The sequence below is a fragment of the Geospiza fortis genome, unplaced genomic scaffold (genome assembly GCF_000277835.1).
Source record: "Geospiza fortis unplaced genomic scaffold, GeoFor_1.0 scaffold53, whole genome shotgun sequence".
In the NCBI taxonomy this organism is placed as follows: Eukaryota; Metazoa; Chordata; class Aves; order Passeriformes; family Thraupidae; genus Geospiza; species Geospiza fortis.
Genome location: NW_005054305.1, coordinates 7,577,245 through 7,597,178, shown reverse-complemented (window position 1 = coordinate 7,597,178; position 19,934 = coordinate 7,577,245). Strand labels below are relative to the sequence as shown.

Sequence of the window (19,934 nt, the reverse complement as noted above, 5' to 3'; positions counted from 1 at the left end):
TGGAAGATACTGTGATGGGTTCTTTCCAAGTTTAAATGCAAGCTGGTTTATACAAGATTATTTTTGGTTAAAGTCACTGTGACATAGTTTCTTTCAGCTGCCTCATTATGTGAGTTTATTAAAAAAAAAAAAAAGTTGCATGGTTCTCTCTCAGATCAAACAGTTTCTTTCCTGCCTTTTCCTGCCAAGTTATAATAAAATAAGGACTGTGACCTGAGCAGGATCTTCTACAGCTAACAGAAAAGGAAAAACAGTCTGAATAAGAGTTCATGCTACAAAGTTAACATTAAAAAAAAAAAAAGGCAGAATTTAAAAAAAATTGGGATTAAGGGAAAAAATATATATATACAGAAAAGCTTTATAAGCATCACAGCCCTACACAACACAAGCTGTTCTCCCATTTTCAGGTATGAGCTGGCAAGGTGCTAACCACTCCATGAACTTTTGGAGTCAGCAAGGCACCGCTTCTTGAACAACATAAAATAACTCAGAGGAGTTTTCTTAGTGCTTTCTTTATGTCTGGCACTAAATCTTTGCTAAATGGTCTTACATTCAATTCCATAGTGTCTTCTAACACACTGACTGGCTCTTACTGGCTTGTGTTGGTGCATGTTTTGGTTTTTATTCCAGAGAGCAAAAAGCAGTGGTTTTTTGTGCTCAAGCAGTTTGTGCAAGGTTTCTGTAACACACCATGAGAAAGCCAAAGGGTTCCCAATGGTAAGGGAAATGGCTGTCAAACACAGCACTCCAGCTCCTAATTGTTAGAACAGTCATGGTTACAAACCCAGCCTCTTGCAAACAGTGGTCCCTTGGAAACCACAGTATTTCCACAGAACTAATGGGAGTCACACATGAGACTCTGCTCCTTGCCCTGCTGGACTGAAAACTGGATTTTGGTTAAGACATCTCATTGCAGTGCTCAACAGCACAAACCATGAACCTGTAAAGAGATAGGGGAGTAAAGCTGTAGCACAATATGAGAAGGCTGGGCTGGGGAAAGGCTGTCCCTAAAAATGAGAACTCCTGTTTTCCCTACTGACCTTACTCACTCTTTCAAACGTGGAAGCAAAAATCTGGAAGTGAGCTTCACTGGGCTGTGTTCCCTCAGTAGATGGTGAGCAAACAGCTGCCAACAGAAATGTAAGCATCCTGCCACTAAGAGGAGCTGAAATTCAGCTGTCATCATCAGCACGGGCATGCTCCAGCACAGCCCTTTCACCGGGATCCCTCGTCCTCTTCCTCCTAGCCAGGTCAGATTTCACCTCTGATGAGCCAGCAGAGAACCCAACAGCAGATTGCTGCTCTGACCAAGACAGGACTAGGCAGAGGGGGTGGTGGGCTGCCAGAGCACACACAGAACTTCCAAGAACTAAAAGAAATGCACTCTTTCTGACCCTATGGAGCAGTAAACCATTGGGAAACATGCATCTGTACCAGTCTGTGGAGAGCTCGCAGAGACTTGGCCATGTGCCTCAACCTACAGTTACTTACACTTTTAGCTCTAAAAGTTTCCTCTCTCATATTCAAAATATTGTTTTCCTCCCAGGATCATGCAGGCTGTCAATGCAAGTCAAGGTGATTGCCTTTCCCTGAAACTTATGTATTTTTGCTGGCTCAGAGTGGAAGATGCTGAAGAGATGTCTGGGCTGATGGGAGGAGAGTATCTCTATAACCAACTCACTGGTCTTCAGATGAGCAATCCTCTCTCCAGCAGGGAGAGAAGAGAAAGCAAGATATACAAAAAAACAGATATGGCATACATTAAACATACTGGAAAGTCTGCCTGTAAGAGGGCAGAAGAAAGGGGCTTCAGTGTGCACCAGTTTCCCTAAAGAAAAGTTATCTCAACACTTAAAAAGACTGGAAAACTCCTTAGAAACAATTCCTCAAAAATAATGGAAATAAAGAAAACTTTTGACAAGTAGGTATTTACTAAAGAAACTTACAGGGAATCTCAAATATGCTCAATTTTCTAAAAGTGCAGTAGAAAAGTTCTGAAGATTTTCTTTCTTCACATTTAATCATAGAATGGTTTGCAATGAAAGGGACCTGAAAGATCGTTTCATTCCAATACCCCTGCCATGAGCAGGGACACCTTCCACTACACCAACCTGGCCTTGAGCACTTCCAGGAATGGGGAGTACACAACTTGCCTGAATAGCCTTGTCCAGTGTCTCCCCACCTTCACAGTCAAGAATTTCTTCTAATTTTGAATTTATACCTACCCTTTTTAAGTTTGAAGCCATTCCCTCACATTCCATCACTATGTGTTCCTGTAAAAAGTCCCTCTCCAGCCTTTCTGCAGCCCCCTTAAGGTATTGGAAGCTGCTGTAGGGCCTCACCAGAGCTTTCTCTGCTCCAGGCTGAACAAACCTAACTCTCTCAACCTGTTTTATAGGATTGTTAAGGTCATAATATTCTTCATAACAACATACTTAAGCTATAACCAAAGCATAAAACTGAAAAGCATTAAAATATATAAAATACAGGAACCCTTTGCCTATACCCTTTCTTTTCCAATGTCATGACTCTCCCCAAAGGTGTATGATGCCAAATGGAAATTCCAAAGCCTAGATGTAAACTGGCCCAATCATGTTTTATCAGGACATTCGAGCTCTCCATAGATTGCAAACAAATGCAAAAGCACACCAACACAACTGCTATGTGCCACTACGCTGATAAAGTGTCAGCAGAGTAGAAGAGCAGCAGGAGAGTGACTCTACAGGTAAAATACTTCAAGCATAAAAACCAAATCAAACCAAATTAAACAAAGAAAAAAAATCTTTTCTCTTCTTATATACCTACCAACATTAAATACGTATATGCATTTTGAAAATCCACATTTTCTTTGCTCTGTTGCCCATTGTTAAGTACCACCAGGTCAGATTCATTTTCCCATCCAGCAGTGTGTGACCCACCCTCATTAGTCTCTGTAAATGTTATATAATTAAGAGAACTATATTATTTTTTTACAAAGATAAGCACAGTCTCCAAAAGGTTGCTTGTTTTTCTAAGGGACAATTTTGGAATTGAATTAAAGAACTGCATATGTAATTGATTCATCTTTAAATTCAGGGGGGGAAAGGAAGCTCCTAGAAGACCTCTAAACACACCAAGAAGGATGGTTGGAATGAAGGCCAAGATGTTCATGTCCAGCAAGTTCTTAATCTGAGTCAAAGAAAGGAGAAAACTGTTCTGAGCATCCTGCCAGTGACATGAATCATCGCATCCTCTCTCACAAAACCTGATACCTAAGAGTAATTTCCATGGAGGAAATAAATCTTTCCTTTTGATTTAAAGAATCAGCTAATTCATTTAAAGCTGATCTCTTCTTGCACACCTCACAGAGGTGGAACGAAGCGGGTAGGCACTGCTGTTGGCACACACAGGAGTAAACTATGATGTACTGCACTTACTGCTGGCACTCAGCACTTCAGGTTACATCTAAATAACACAATATAATGGCTTTAATGAGCACTTCAAAAGACTTTGCTGAATCAGAGCTTTGCTGAACGTTCATTTCTTAAGTGTCAATCTGCATCCATGTGCATTGAGATAATTTATAAGTAAATTTATTTAAGTGAAACTGTGGAAATTCATGCTGAGCTAGAACAGCTCACAAAACAACAAATCACAGGCACAGAACATAATCTGGCAGCTGTAATAGTAATTGAATTTTCTGCTTGACTCCTCAAGAAGCAGCAAGGATGAAATCACATTTTAATTTTATCTTCCAGGCAACAAAATGGGGTCAAGAGGTCAGTGATAATATATTAAAAGCTGTGAGGATATTATTTCCCTAGCCCAGGTTTAGAGTTACACAGCTTTTTGTCATGATTAGGATATGAACTGTATAAAAAGGTACCTGCCAGGATATGGGAAGGTCACATGTCAATAGTTGCCTGCAAAAAACCCTGAACTGGTCTGATCTTGGGGTTAGTGGATTAGACAAACTGTCAGCTGTCAGCCTGACTTAAATTACTTGAGCCTGAGGTCCTCTTATTGTTCAAATTATTTTTTCTCCTTCCTTTTCTTCTTGTCCCTGATCTTGTTCTCGCTACAAATAGCCTAGAGTTTAACAAATGCACCAGGTGGCTGCACTAAACATGGGTGGTATTTCCTGAAAAGGGAAATGCCAGGGTTGAAATCCATTCAGGCTTCAAGAGCTGGTCCACAGGGTGCTGCAGACAGAAGGGCTGGGTCTGGAACAGGGAGAATCCCACCAGCCATTCCCAGGCACCAGAAGCTCAACACCTCTATACAGTCACAGGGAGTAGGGACAGACTCAAGGTATATCATGCCTTAGAACCAGGATTTCAACAATCACCTACATAGGTACCCTGTGTACTAGGCAAAATTTTAATAATGCTATTTTTACCAGTAGCTGTAACTATATCCACCTTTTTCCAAAGGATTTAAAGAGATCTAATATTTAAGGTATTGGAAAACAGAGGGAACAAGCTTTATTTGAAGTAGAAAAAAGACCTGGTTTATTTACTTCAGGATCCAAATATCTTGCATTATATTCTACTTAATTCCAACCCCACACTAAAACTAAAAATAGGCATACAGAATTTCATTGGTTTTTCTCCCTACCTCTATTTTTGCTTAGGAAAAGATATTCTGAGATATCTGCTTTCAAGTAAAATATGCACATTACACTGTATGTGTGTGGCAGTAAAGGTGGAGTCAAGAGAGTATTCCACAGGCTGTAAATGAAAGGTGGCAGAGTTTACTCTTTGTTTTTGTTGTAATACAAACCACAAGCTTTGGTCAGTCATCAAGACAAAAATGGTACCTACAGAGTAAGTTTCACCTTTAGAATTAATCCTATGGTCTTTGTAAAAATAAAGTGAAGTTTCCTGAAAATCTCATGCTCTGGAGTACAATAAATTCCCCTGGTAACATTATGCTAGGTAGAATGAAACTAAAAAAAACCGAATAATTTCTTGAGAAACATAACCCACAAGCTTTCAACTCAGTTTATTCACTGTAAACTGTGTTTTGTTATTGCCACAAAATATACAAGAAACAAAATTTCCCCTGAGCCTCATGTTCAGTCAAATGAAAATGTTTCTGCTTATCTGTACCACATTAAGAGTCAAAAACTTATTGAACCCTGCCAGAAGTTATGTCATTAATAATTTTAGCTAACTTTTCCGTCTAGTAACACTAAGAGAAGATAGAAGGAGACAGAATCCACTGCTCTTTTCAGAAAACATCCTCAACTGAGTGTTAAATGAGCAAAGCTTATTGTAAAATAGCAACAGAAGTGAATCCACTTTTCCCTCTGCAGGCAGCTGTTCATTACACAAGACTTTGGTTTCAACAATGAATCTGGCTTCAGAAGCCTTGACCTCTTCCCTGCCCATGTAGCCTCACCTTTCTGCCACAAACTCTTACCTTCTTGGTGTGGAGCTGCAGCTCTTTGGGCACCTGTACTATGGGTTGGTCCACAAAAAGGATTTGGGTGGAAGCCCAATGTCGTCTCCACTTTCCCCTGCTAAAGCTGTGATAAAGCAAATATAACAGGGAGCATGCATGCAAGAAACATTGCCCATTTCCCAACTGAGGTACAGCTACATGTGGAAAATGCCATGATCTTTAGTTTCTGCATTGCTAGCAGGATACAAGCCAGAAGAAATTCAGAGATCAATGAAAGAGATTCAGAAATTACTTTAGGAAAAATTCACCTATGGTAAAAAGTAGCAAAAAGTGGATTGGGATTCAGAATACAAGGCATTTATTTCTAGCTCACTAAGTGATCTCCAAGTCAAATACAAAGGCCATTTAGGCTGGAAGAAGTGAAGATCCTGACACTTGCACATCACTATTGGATCATCATCATCAGGAGCAATAAAAATGAATGAAAGACGTGAAAATAAAAGCAACTACTTTTAGGTGGACGTAAGGTAAAAGGTTGTGTCATGCTGGAAGGAATAAAGCAAAGGTGGCTGAGGCTGAAGGTCACCTCCATTTTGCAACTGGGAACAAACAATGATTGCATCTTTTCAAATGTTTAATCTGTAAGCACCAAGGAACAGAGGCACAGTACAACAATGCCTGCAACAACAACAGAGTGCTTGAGCCAGCTACAGAAGGGGAGAACAGTTTATTTAAGAGCATCTCTGCTTTTTCCTTTACTTCAAAGTATCTTCTTCTATCCAGCACCAACACAGAAAATTATCTTATGAATAGCTATTAAACAAACAGTAGATGTTCTGTCTGTTCACTGTAATTTAGAACAAAACACTCTGTGTTGTATTTAAGTGACATAAAGTGTGAAGGCTTCCAAAACCCACCGATCTGATAACTGTCCATATCCCAACTTTCTCCCTTCTCAGTCCCCCTTCTCTGACACTCCCCCAGCAAAAACACTGAAAGAAACAAGCCTAAACCCCTGCATCTATTTCCTCCCACACAGTACATACTCATTAGAGAACTCTTTTCTGAGAAGAGAAATAGTGAAAATGGCCACCAAGCAGCAGCAGGTTTGCCAGGCCAGCCTGATGTCCCACTTCTACGAAGAGTCTGCTGATGACAGCCCAAAACACCAAAGCTATGCCTGCCTGTGCACCAGCTGTAATGAAACTGTGCCTGCAACAGGTAAAAGAGACAAAATGTGGGTAACAGGGGTAAAAAAAGCCCCATAGCACCATCTGGATATCACGGACAGTGAGCTGCTGAGCTAGCACCAAGCAGCCCAAGGCAGATGTGCCACCTCCCATCCTGGAATAGTGCCCTCACAGGAGTGAGATACTGCAGTGACAAAATGGTGAGACAGCTTGGGATTCACTACAGAATGAGAATACAGCCCTGCAGCCTGAAGGCTCAGCATGCTGCCTCAGTCTGTAAATGTCTGAGAAAGCCACATGGAATATAGATGCCTTGTCCCCTCCCTGTAAAGGTGTGGAGCCCACATGTGCCCCAAGGAGCAACTCCATTGCTGTAAGCAGCACCAGGAGCTCAAGTAGCAGAGATCTGCACTGTGAGCCAGTTCCAGAAAAGGAAAAAAAAAAAAGGAGAAAAAAGAGGAAGGAAAATAATTATAATATTATAAAAAAGGCATTAATGGGCAGTCTTCCTTAAAAATTTATTTTATATATTTTCACACACACAACATAATTTTCTTTCCAAAACACCCATTTTGTTCTATTAAAACAACATCCTGCATGAGACAAATGTTACATTTTTAAGGGAGGCCACAGTGTGCAAAACAGAGGAAAGGCTTTAGAAGGAGGAAATAAAATTATATTTGAATTCTGTCTTAGAAAAACAGACTCAAGTCCAGCCTTTGCAGGGGTTACTGGAGTGATGCTGATACATCTAATGAACTAATCAATAGTGCTCAAAAGCTTTTAAAACTTGCATCCTCTGGATGTGCTACCTGACACCTCAGGGGTAATTTGTAGACTTGCTGAGCATTCGGTACCAGCTGAAGTCAATGAGTGTAAAAAACACTTGAGTATTTTAAATAGTAACAAACAGCAAATTCTCAGAATAAAAAAAACAATCAGAGTCATCTCTAAACATCTGAAGGCTCTTAATTTTTCTATAGTGTTCACAAGTTTTATCAGTACAAGGACAGGTAGCAGTGAGGATAATGGAGAGAAAGTATGGGAAAAAATTAATGAGGTTGCGTCAAAGCCCTTAAGAAATCTCACCACTAAAGTCTCACAGGGAACCTCATGACTGATTTCCCAACTCACAAATGTTAAGACAATTTTGTGCATGGATTTTTATTTACATGTGGTGCTTTTCCAGCAACTGTTTCCAGCAGAAGGGAACTCAAGAGGTACTGCATGCCTCATCCCCAGCTGAGAAAGCTTTCCTTGGACATCCCCAACTTCTTGCTCCAGCCAGCTGTACATGCTATGTGTCCCACCAGTGGTACCCACAACGAAATTGGAGCCTTCCAACACATCCAGTTCAGCTCTCCAATGGAGGAAGGCCTTAAGTGCCTTCGACAGCCTAATGCTTGCTGAGTGACTGCTCTGCCTGTGACTGCACCTGGAGTGGGTACATCGCTGGAGCCTGCTCAGCACCAGAAGGTACCAGGAGAGTGGGAGTTTGTCACCCTGGTCGTTGTAAAGAAGTGGAGTCTCACTTAGACTGACATTTGTCTCTGTTGTCCACCAGCAGCCCTCTCTGTGATGGGGACTTCCACACAACCTGCTTCCCCCAGGATGGCTCCTGACTGCCAGCTAGTGCTTCTTTCTCATTAACTGGATCCTGCACAGAAAAACAAACATTTTCTCCCTTTTCTTACCACAATTGTTGATTTGTCCTATGACTAACATTTTGTTTAACCAGCACATCTCAGATTTATTTAAATTACTGTTCTTAAAATGCTAAAGGTAAAGGGCATCCCATATCTTCCCTTTGATGCTTTTTGATACACTTTTAAGCTACAGATAGTTTACAAGTGACTGTTCATTTTAATTCTATTTTTTGAGGAAATTAATACAGGATTCTTTTTTTTATCCTTACTTTAAAAAAACAAACAAGGCTTTGTAAGCTAACACGACAATAAATATCATCCAGAAGTCATAAAGTGGTTTCAATTTCTTTTCCTGGAAGCTAATGTAATTAATTTCAGTAGAACTGTTCAAAAGAAAGAGTTTACCAGCATAATCTCACAGAGACACATGAGCAGATAAGAGCCAGACTAAAAAAGTGTCACAAACAATTTAGTTTTTAAAAACTAAAAAAAAAAGGCCCCCTGTGAACATTGGGCAATCCCCATAATCGCTTTTTTCCTAGGACAGCATCATTAATTTAAGGACGAAGTCCATGTGTAAAAATCCTGCTGGTTCTCCCTCCTTATATAGCCCAGAAAGCAATGGGAAAATGTCTTCTGTATTAATGTATTAAACAACTTGTGAACTTTCTTTTAATTAAAGAACTTTAATTCTTCTAATTAGAGTGGGTGGCTTTTTCCTCATTCCAAAGTGGCAAACAGCGGGAATGCTGAAAGATTGCCGGTGCAGCATCTCTGTTTCCCTTCCAGATGCAATGGGCTCACCAGTGACTCACCAGACACCCCTGGGGCATCGAGGGCAGTGGCAGGGTGGCCCTCACAGAGCCCCACATCTCTGCCCATCACTTACTTATCAGCTGGTGAAGATCAGGAGGTGGATGCCAATGGTGTCCAACTGCAGCTGGCTCAGGCCACAACCCAGGGGAGCACTAAAAGTGATGTTGTATAATTGAGAGCACTCTTTGGTAAATTATTCATAAATCAGTTAAAGGCAGAGGAGGACAGAGCCTTAGCTGGCATGCAGCAGCAAAGCCAGGTTGGTTTCAACAGATTTAAACATGGAAAATGCTGAACATGTCTTTTAAATATGCAAAGTCCCATTGACATAAAGGAGGAAGCTACTAGAGACTACCAGAGAGTTCAATGTCTCTTTTGCAGAGATTATGGTAGTCCATGCAATGCCTTTGAAGAATTGCATGTTAATATGTGCCCAAGTGTGGTGACACATCAGACTAGAGCCCATCATTCCAATCATCTGTTCCCAGGTTAACAACCACAGCAGTCAGAGCAGCTCTACTTCTAACAGAAGACGTGTGATGATTTAAATTATTACAGCGTGTTCCCAGGCAGCACTTCAAATTACATTTAAATGGGGAAAAAAAATTCCAAACCCTTAGTGGAATGAAAAATCTATTCATTGTATAATCTTGGAAGACTTTTCTACAAGACTTAAATTAGGAGCCTTAATAAATCTCTCAGAGGCTTTTAGCAACTTACGTTGTGTTTATGTTTAATAAAAATGGTGGAGGGTTCCAACTAAATTAAATTAAACTAGCTCTTAATTCTTGTGTTTTGAAAAGGCATCACGTTGATACTGTGATGACTTTATTCATGGAAATATGATTCAACTCTTTGGCTCACAAATCACAGTTACCAACCCTGCACGAAGGAAAAAATCCCAGCTGCAGTCTCTGAGCTCCTGGAGACAAATGTCTGAAAGCAAAGAAAACAAAAGAAACCAAAAGGGAGAGCTAACCCTTGGGAAGCACTGTCTAGGTTTGTGGCCACCTCTGCCTAACCATGCACTCCTATTTTTGAACATCTGAGTCATCCCCCAGCATGCTGCACCTCTGTGCAAATAAATAAATAAGGATAAACCAACAGAGCAACAGAAAATGTGAATGGTTGGTGGGGAGGAACATGTTTGGTCAGGGTGGTGAAGAGGGGAGAACAAGCCTCAAGGATAAATACTTTCCAACCCCAAAGTGGGTCAGAAATAAAACAGCAAAACAGCCAACAAACAATCTATATCCTTTTAGCAGAGACCAATTTTACCATCTCTACTCAAGATATGCTTCCAGACAGATAATAAAGTGTAGCAGGATTCTCCTCTGAATGATGAATAAAGGAAATTATGTCACTTTCCAAAACAAACAAAAAGCCCAAAATCTGGCCCGCAGTTACCAAATTTGACTGTGTTGCAACGTAGCAAATTTTAAGATCCTCTCTGACCTACACAGGAGGACCAGGCAAGCCTCCTCTCTCCCCGCCACAAGGCCAAGGACAACGGCAGGGTGATGGCGATTCTCTTCCTTTGCACATAAGAAGGCAACATAAAAACATTATCCTTTAGAAAGATTATAAACTCTACTTTTCCCCACCTAGAAACATGGTGTAACACCACTGCATGGAACAAAAGCAGCTCCAACCCAACTTGCAATCTGCCACCTGCAGGGCAGCACCTGGTCCCTGTGGCTGCCCCTCAGCTGGCACTGGTGGCTGCTTCCAAGCTGGACACACAGACCACATCAGTCTGTGCACCTTGCACAGCCACTTAGGGCACTTCTGCAGGTGGCTTTAAAATTACTGTCCCTGTTGTGTGAAGCCACTTTACACCAGCTGCATTTTTATACAGACTTTGCACAGGTGAAAACATGAGATGTAAAGCAGCCAGCAGGCCATGGCTGTGTGGCAGGTGGCTTTGCAGAAACAAAACTAACTGCAGTTATCCAGATAACTGCCTGCTGAGCATCACTCAGGGAATTGTACTAGGGAACCAAGCCAGCATTTAAAACACACAGCAAACAAACCCTTTCCTCCACTGCAAGGCACAAATAGTTGTGCTAATGAAAAAGGGATGGGGAACAGCACAGGTGAAAAGAGCTCCTGGTGCAGGGTATTTTTTAAGCCAGTGCTGCTACTAAGACAGATGTTGCAAAGGCATACCCCCAGCCTGGTAGCTTTAACATTGAGAATTGCTATTTCTCACCCCAAATGGATCACAGGACCTTCTGGCTCACAGAGGAGCCTGTAGGCTACAGCCATCATGCATAAGAGAAATGTCCCTAAAAATGTCTTGATGTTAAAATGATGTTGAATAGAAGTGCCATTCAAAACACCCAATGATTTCTGGCAAGGCAGACAGCAAAGCTGCTGGCAAAAGAACTGCAAAGGAAAAAGAAAAAAAAGGAAGCAGAGTCAACAATCATTAGATGTTGATGTGTTAGATGTGTCTATGGACAATTTTTCAGTGTGACCCTCACCTTGCTCTGTTCACAAACAAATTTCCCAGAATTAGCAGCCAACACAGATGCCCATGTAGCTTCTGGCAGTGCACAAAAGTTCAAGCTCCTGACAGTGTTGCCATACGCATACTGGGGCTAAGGAGAGAGGAAAACAACTGACAAGTTCCCTGTCTCAAGCCCCAGCCTCCATCCTGATGCCTGAAGCCCATCAGCCTCTCATCTTTGCACAGGCTGTCTGTGGGGCAAGGTGTACATGTGAACCTTTGTGATTTGTCCAGTCAGTTCAGTCTTTAGAAAGCTTAAACCTGCTCTGTTATTGTATGTATAGTAACAACGAACTCCCTTTTCCTACTGTTGGTGGATTTCAGGGTAAATCTAGTAAAATACTCACTTTTTCTCTCACCTATGCTGTTAATTGCCTGTCTATAATTAAATTGAACACAGCAGGACAGTAAATGACAGAAAGGCTCAATGTTTTAGCTTTGGTGCCTCATAAAGTACTAACCTGGGCCACATGCAATACCCATATAGCACAGCTAAATGATCAATCTAAAACCAACAGGAACTTTTATATGGACTGATGGTCTTTGGCTTAGACCCCTTCCAAACACTGAGTTTTTTCATGAGTTATACCAGCTGCCACTTGTATTTATTTTATAAACACCACATGCTAAGTGTAAATTGCATTGCCACCACCACTGATTTCACCCCAGACACTTCTATACAAGTTATGGGTGGTGGAATCCAGGTTTAGGCTGAAGGCCAAGAAAGACCTCTCCAGTGGGGTTGTATAACTGAGGCTTTTTGGTTTTTTTTTAATAAAATAGTGAAACAACAAGCATATGGAAGAGTAAGAGATTTGGTTTATCACACTGCTATTGACTTGTTGCATAGGAGACCTAACACTTGCCAGCACAGAACCCAGAGAGAGAACCACTAGCCCAGACAGATGCACTCACAGCCAGGCCATCAGCACACACAGACCAGGTCCTGCTTTTCTGTCATCTTTTGTACTATGAATTTCTGCAGGCAGAAGATACACGGCCGGGAAAAACCAAGGAAGGGAGTGAATAAAGGTAAGGTGAATCATGACTTTCAGAGCCAAGTCAGGGGGTTTTTTCCAGGACTTCCTGCCCATCTCTAAAAAGCTTATAAGGGAAACATGGTTACTCCTCAAGGCCCTTTTCAGATCAGAAGCAGGGTTCAAGCACCTTAAGAATAAGCACAAAACCACACTTTCTAGAGTCTTCAGGCATTTTACCTGAATGGAGCCTTCAAAGTCTTGGACCAGTAATTACCTTAATGAAGCTGCAGCTATTATTAGTAGACAGAATATAAGTGAGCCAGCTGTTTCCTGCTTTATTTTAACCAGCAGGCCATCTCTCAAACTGGGCATTCTCACATTCAAAACACATGTTTTGGTCACCCCAGTTTTTTGGTTGGTTTGTTTATTTGTGTTTGGGCTGACCACGGCCGTGCTGTCTCCAGACCTCCTCAGCTCCCACGCACTTTGCTGCCTTCCCCAGGGCTCAGCTGTGACACACTGTGGGCGCAGGTCAAGCACATCCCTGGTGTTTCTGAGGTCACAGAGTCACAGCCTTCCCAGCAGCACATCCCATCATCTGTTTTGTAAATGCATCGTGCAGCACGGCCAGACAGCAAAGTGCACAAAAAAAGGGTTTTGCTCATCTGCAGCTGAAGGAGGTATTCAGATGGGGAGATCTTCTAGGGCAGGAATTACATGTTTGTACTGATGTCAGAACTCACCTCCCCTTCTGTATTAATAATACAATAGGACAGATTTTATAACAGAGCAGGACCAAGAGTGTGTAACAGTTGTTGCGATGACCTGGAGTCAAAGTGTGATTTCTTTCTATGTATTATTTACTTATACTTTAGTGTGTGTATATACACACATGCTTGTATATACATACAAATGCATATATACACATTTGCATGTGTATTTATCCACTGTTTATATATTTTATAAACTTACATGTAGTTTGTATATTAAAAAAAGGGAAATAATTTTCCAAGAGGATTATATATGCTTTCCTCATGGAAAACCTAAACTTGTTCATTTTTTTTAATATTTCCTCCGATAAATTCAGCTTCCATCTGTTCTGCAGAATAACCCTTTCCTTGCAATTCTGTGAAGTGATTGAGGTCTGTCCTTCAGCAGTTGATGGTATTATTCCGTTATCTTGAGTCCCTAGAATACTGCAGGACACATCCATGTCTCCATTGCACTGGAGAGCCCAGAACTGGGTCCAGTACTCCAGATGTGGCCCCACCAGTACTGAAGAGGCAGGAAGGATCACTTCCCCCATCCTCCTGGAAACACTCTGAATGTAGCCCAGGGGGCTGTCAGCTTCAGTCATGGTCTATCAAGCACTATTTCATTTTATTTTTACTTTTGTCTGCAAGTTTGCTGAGAGTGCACTAAAATATTATCCCATCATCCAGGTCATTAGTGAATATATCCAACAGCATTTGACCCCAGGACTGATCCCTGGGCTATACCCTTGAGGCCCAGCCTCTGGCTGGACTTCCTGCCACTGGTTATAATGCTTTGAGCCCAGCAGTTCTGCCAGGTAAATCCATCTCACTGTCCAAACATCTAATCCATACTCCACTAGCTCGTCCATGAGACTGTTATGGGAGTCAGTGATGAAAGCCTTGCTAATGCTGAAATAAAGAACAGCCACTGTTCCAGTCATTTCATTGTAGAAAGTTGTTGTCCACTGTAAATCCATGCTTGATTGTGCTTGATTTGCTCATTGGAATGGACAGCTCCTCACCACGGATGAAAACCAATCAGGGCTCTTGTACCCCAGTGCTCTTCAGGATGATCTCCTCAACAAGGAGAGGATCCAGGAGAACCCAGGGATTCTTCCATGCAAAATCCCGAACAGACCAAAGTGCTCTCCTGAAGTCCAGTCCTTCACCTTTTCCCCCTCATCTCAGGATTTCACACACCCCAATCTCATGGTTACTGTTGCCCTCAAACCTCACATCCCTGATCAGTCTTTCCTTCTCTGCAAGTACAAGGTCCAGCAGAGACCTCCCCCTCATTTGCTTCTTGATCCCCTTATCAGGAACTTATTATCAATGCACTCCAGAAACCTCATGGATTGCTTGCACCCTGATGTGTTGTCATTCCAGCACATATTGGGATGTTTGGCTAGACTCCCACAAGGATCTGGGCCAGTGACCACAAGACTTCTTCCAAACATCAGACAACAGCTTTGTCTAATTCCTCACAGTCTACAGCAGACATCCATAACACCACCCCACATGTTGGTGTGCCCTCCAACACTGATCTGCCAGCTCTCAGCTCAATCATCTCTTCCCAAAGAAGAGCTCCAACCATTTGCACTTTTAACTATGGTGTGGCCTTCCCAAAGAGCCTCTCTCTACCCAGCCACTGCAGTGCTACAGCATTGTCAGCTATCCCACCACATCTGTTCAAACAAGGAGCTCATTGGCCTTGCTCCAGCCTCAGTGAGAGACCCCCAGCCCCAAATCTGTAGAGCTGCACCCTCCTCAGCAGCCTGCTCTGGGCTGTGGCCTCAGCTGAGTCAGGGGTAATTTCTCTGCTGAGTGCTGGGGACCACCTCTGGCAGCTCCCTGCCACTGCTGCTGAGCACAAGAGCACTGCCAGCCCAGACACTGGCCTCCTCCTGCACCAAGTGCTGCTGGCTGCATGCCGTGACTGATGGTTTTACAGGCTGCCCCCAGCACCAGCTGCCAGGATTCCTGACCCTGCCTGGTCAGGATTCAGCTGGAACAAAAGCTCAAAAGCCCCTTCTCACAAGAAACTCTTCAATATTTATACCATCTACCATAGATATCACAAGCTAAGTGACAATTTTACCATCTTTCTACAGGTGAAGAAAAGCAAGCAGTCAGGGTCAGAGATGCCTTAACACTTACATTGGTTTTATCAATTCAGTGATTTTACCACCATCATTGCAATTATCACAGAGATAATGACAGCCATCAAGGACAAATTAATAATTCCACAGAGATAATGACAGCCATCAAGGACAAATTAATAATTCCACAGTAATCTATTACTGAAAATAAAGCTGACCCAGACATAGAGTGAAATAATATGTCTGATACCAGGTCCACACTCACTAAGTACCTTAAAGAAAGTTAATCCCTTCCCTTGGATGTCACCCAGACCTAAAGCAGCACATGCCTGTGGTGTACCTGGAGGAAGAGGAAGGTGACAGTATATCAAAGACTGCTTTCATCATTCCCATAACAAGAACAAAATCAGATATTATACTGTACAATAGGCCAAGTTGTAGCAAAGGACACCAACATGTGTGTACACAAAGGACCATGAGGGGATCTGATCTCCACACTCACCTCCACAGGCAGCACCTTCAGGCTGTTAAAACTTGACACTGTGCCCATTCTAATAAACTAACATAGAAAATGTCACTCTGACTTTCTCTTGCTCACCTGCAGGTAATTTTCCACCAGGTTCCATTTCCATTTGATGAGAGACTTAATTATCTGATGAATCAAAAACCCCAGCACCTGTTCTGATTAGCCCCATCAGCCCCATCCTGCTCTTTTATAGAAAAAGGAAAACACAGTTACCTCTCAGACCATAAAACAGGATTATTTGCCATGCTGCCTCTCACCAAGACAAAAATTCCATTTTTAGAGCATTTTGAATATTACCCGTAACTGCTTGAACAACAGGCTTCTCTTGCCAATACCTCTTTTAAAAGTGTACACTCAACAAAGATTCACCTTCAGGTGAAAGCCATTTTCATTTGGGTAAGGAATACAGTTGGATTTTTTGGATTTGTTTGGGTTTTTTTAATAGAGAATTAGGTAAGGAATACAGTTGGATTTTTGGTTTTGGATTTGTTTGTTTGTCTTTTTTTTAATAGAGAATTACCAATGCAGTCTGATCTCTGATGTTGAATGCTTGATGTCATATCAAAATCAATTATATGACCCAGTAATTAAATATTTGGTAGAGCACTTGGAACACATTTCAAAGTAATCCCTGTTTCCTTTGACTGCAATATTACACTGAGCACCCATCACGTAAATGTGCAAACTTCTACCTCCAGTTTCTTCCCTAAACTTACACTTCTAATAATAATATGCACCAGTAATAATGACAGATTTATTTTAAGAATCACCTAGGACTAGAGCAGGCCTACTGAGATTCGAACACCATGGCTCCTGCAGATTATGCTGTGAGAAAAAAAAATTAAAATTAATTACTTTGAATAGTAATTTAAAAAGTTAATTGTAATTTTAAAATTAATTATAATTCATTTCAATAAGTCTCAGTAAGAGAACATTTACCCAAACTTCTGCAAAGTCTCTTCCTTTTAAGTGGTATACATTGAGAAGTTAATAATTTAATTCTTTTTTGCATATTCAGTAAGTTGTGAAGAGCAAAGACATAAACACTTACAAAATATGCTTTTAATCCCTTGGCCCCCTTCTACACTCAAAATATTTTCTTCCACACAGAAACAATAAATAGCTTTTTCTTAATTCCTTCTGCTGTCCGGCACCTCCCTGGAGTGTCCAAATCACACATAGTTTTAGAGACAACACTATTTGAGGTAAGTTTTCCTGTATGTTTTCTCTTGTAGCCACTTCTTTTAAAGCTTTTTGTGTGAAGGCAAATAATCCAGACTTGCATGGGCTAGCAGGAGTTCTCTCTACCCAAGGTACTACAGCTCAGATGTTTTACTCAAGGCACTTTGCAAGTTGGCAGCTTGGAGAGGAGCAAAAGACTCAATGCATGTGAAATGTTCACGGTAGATCAAAATCAGCAGCATGCTGTGTGTTTCCTATCTCCAAGGTGTGACCTCAGCATATCAAAGAAAGAGTACAAAAGGATTTCTGCTGTTTTCCACCAACTGGAATTTGGACCAGTTTGGCAAGGTCTCATCTCAAATAATCATAGAATCACAGAACCATAGAATGGTTTGGGTTGGAAAGGACCTTAAAGATCATCTAGTGCTAACCTCTCTGCCTTGGACAGAGACGCTTTCCACTAGACCAGGTTGCTCAGAGCCCCATCCAACCTGGCCTTGAGTGCTGTCGCCTCATCACAAAAGTTTCATACCTTCTTGGTGTTTCTCGTGGGCAGCTCTTCAGAGCACTGACTCTTTCCTCTTCACAAAGCAGCCAACTGACTCCCATTCCCTTCTCAAGCAGCCACCCCACTCTTTTATAGCACTCTTCTTCTCATTGGTTACAGCTGTGGCCTGTTAAAGTCAGGCCTGTTCGTAATCTTTGCTAATTGGCCCAGCTGTAACTCCTTAGGGGTAAGATTACTTTCTACACAATCTTTATTTTTCTTATATTCCATCCCCCTACACTTTAGCACTTCCATGAGTGGGGCATCTACATCTTCTCTGGGCAACATATTCCAGTGCCTTATCACTCTCACAGTGAAAAATTTCTTCCTAATATCCATTGAAGCCATTCCCCCTTGTCAGGTCACTACATGCCCATCTTTCCTGTAGGCTCCCTTCAGGTACTGGAAGGCCGCAACTGGGTCACCCCAAAGCCTTCTCTTTTCCAGGCAATGAAGAAACATAAATAGCTCCTGGTTGTGAATCAGTGAGTACTAAAGGGCAAGAGAGAAGAAAAAAGCCACATGAAAATTACCCAAAATAGTCTTTTGGACCTATGGTTTTGAAACGCTGAAAGTTTGCTTATAGGCCACTACTCACACTTCTCAAATGTAACAACACACGGTCACGAAGGAAATACTGCCCAGGACAGGAGGTACATCTATGTCAGGATATAGCAATGGCCTAAGCCAAATTTCCTACACCATGACTGGGGTTTTTAGCTAGCTCAATCAGGCATGTCATTCTAGAGACTTCAAAAGTACTATGCAAATTGCAGACTTGGCAACAATCAATCTGACAAAAAAGAGAACGGGTTGAAGAGAATTGATCTAGGTGGAAATCAAAGACTGCAGAAAATAATTGTTGCTGGAAACTGTGTGAATAGCTACGAAGAAAAGTTACCTTCCTTCAGATACAGGGAAATAAATGTATCTGCCACAAGTACCTCCACAGTGAAGTTATCTGACAACAAATACACATTGTGTGTCCAGTCAAAGGTGAATTAAGTAACAGCAGGTGTCCAACTGATTATGTACACTAATAATGTAAAAAGCGGTACTTCACAAACAGAAGCTCAGATCTTAGTTTTGTGTTTAAGCACAAAAATGAGATTAGATTGCTAACTTCTGCTCACACAAAAGCTAGGTTTAACTACTCCTATTCCAAGTTTAAAATGGAGCAAAAGAAAGCAGAAGCCAGGCAAGAAAAGCAGGCACCTGAGCAGAGCTCCTGGCTGGGGTTCCATCACTGTTTCATTCAGGTATGCCAGACTGGTTACCCCAAGGGCCCCATTTAACCCATTTATTTCTGGAACATGGGAATTTGTATGATGTCATTTTCTAATTGTGTTAGACCAAATGTGAATAGATCTGGGTGTTATAAAGATTGCAGCAAAAACAAAAATACAAAATCCACTGAACAATACAGACAGGGGATGGGAGAGGAACTGAAACTGAAACTAAAGGTACATTGCTAGGGGAAATAGATGAGGCCAAGTCACACTGCTCATAGACGACACAGATATTCCTCATTCCATGTCCCAGTGACTTGTCACATAAAAATGATGGCTGCTTTTACCCAAACAGGAATATCATTCCCATTCTTAAGAGCACACCTGAGCACTTGCCTTTGCTGTCCCCAGTTGCCAGAAAACCAAAGCTGACAACTCCTCTTCCACCAGACTCGGTCTCTGCAGCTGTGGCTCAGCTATACTGCAAATTCTTACACACACCCTCTTGCGCATCCAAATTTTAAAAAACAAAATCTAGTAAGAACGTGTTTTCAAACTTTGACCCCAAGTTATTTGTTCCCCACGGGCTCCTCTGCAGTCAGCTTAAACCCACCAGTACACCCACTTATCTGAAATATATTCCACGAACCTCTGAGAAGCAGTGCACAAATGGCCATGGTTAAAAAGCTAGATGGTGAAAAACAAAGCAAGATTTGAGGTTGCAAGGGGGCATTGCTGCATCCCTAAGATGCAGGAGTTGAGACAAATCTCCACAAGACAAACAAGGCCTTACAAAACACATACACACATGGAGCTTTGTTCATTTATGATGAAACCTGAAGACTGAGAGACATGAAGGCAAACGCAGACTGGGTTTGTAAAAGCTACTGCACCAGACATTCCTCTCCTAATACATACTGGTTAATTATCCTGTAAGAATTTGACCCAAAGCCTATGCATTTTGGCTGTCACTGTTACATACACTAACACCTCCCAGTTTAGAACATGAGTCTTCATCTTTCTTTTGAAAAGTATTTCAGATCATATATTCTCAGTTCTGTGAATTT

General features: G+C 41.6%; 1 pseudogene; it reads right to left on the bottom strand.

Annotated features, from left to right (window-relative positions):
• LOC106632236 overlaps positions 1–19,380 on the bottom strand; it is a 77,971-nt pseudogene extending 58,591 nt beyond the window's left edge.
• Positions 19,381–19,934: the final 554 nt, after the last annotated feature.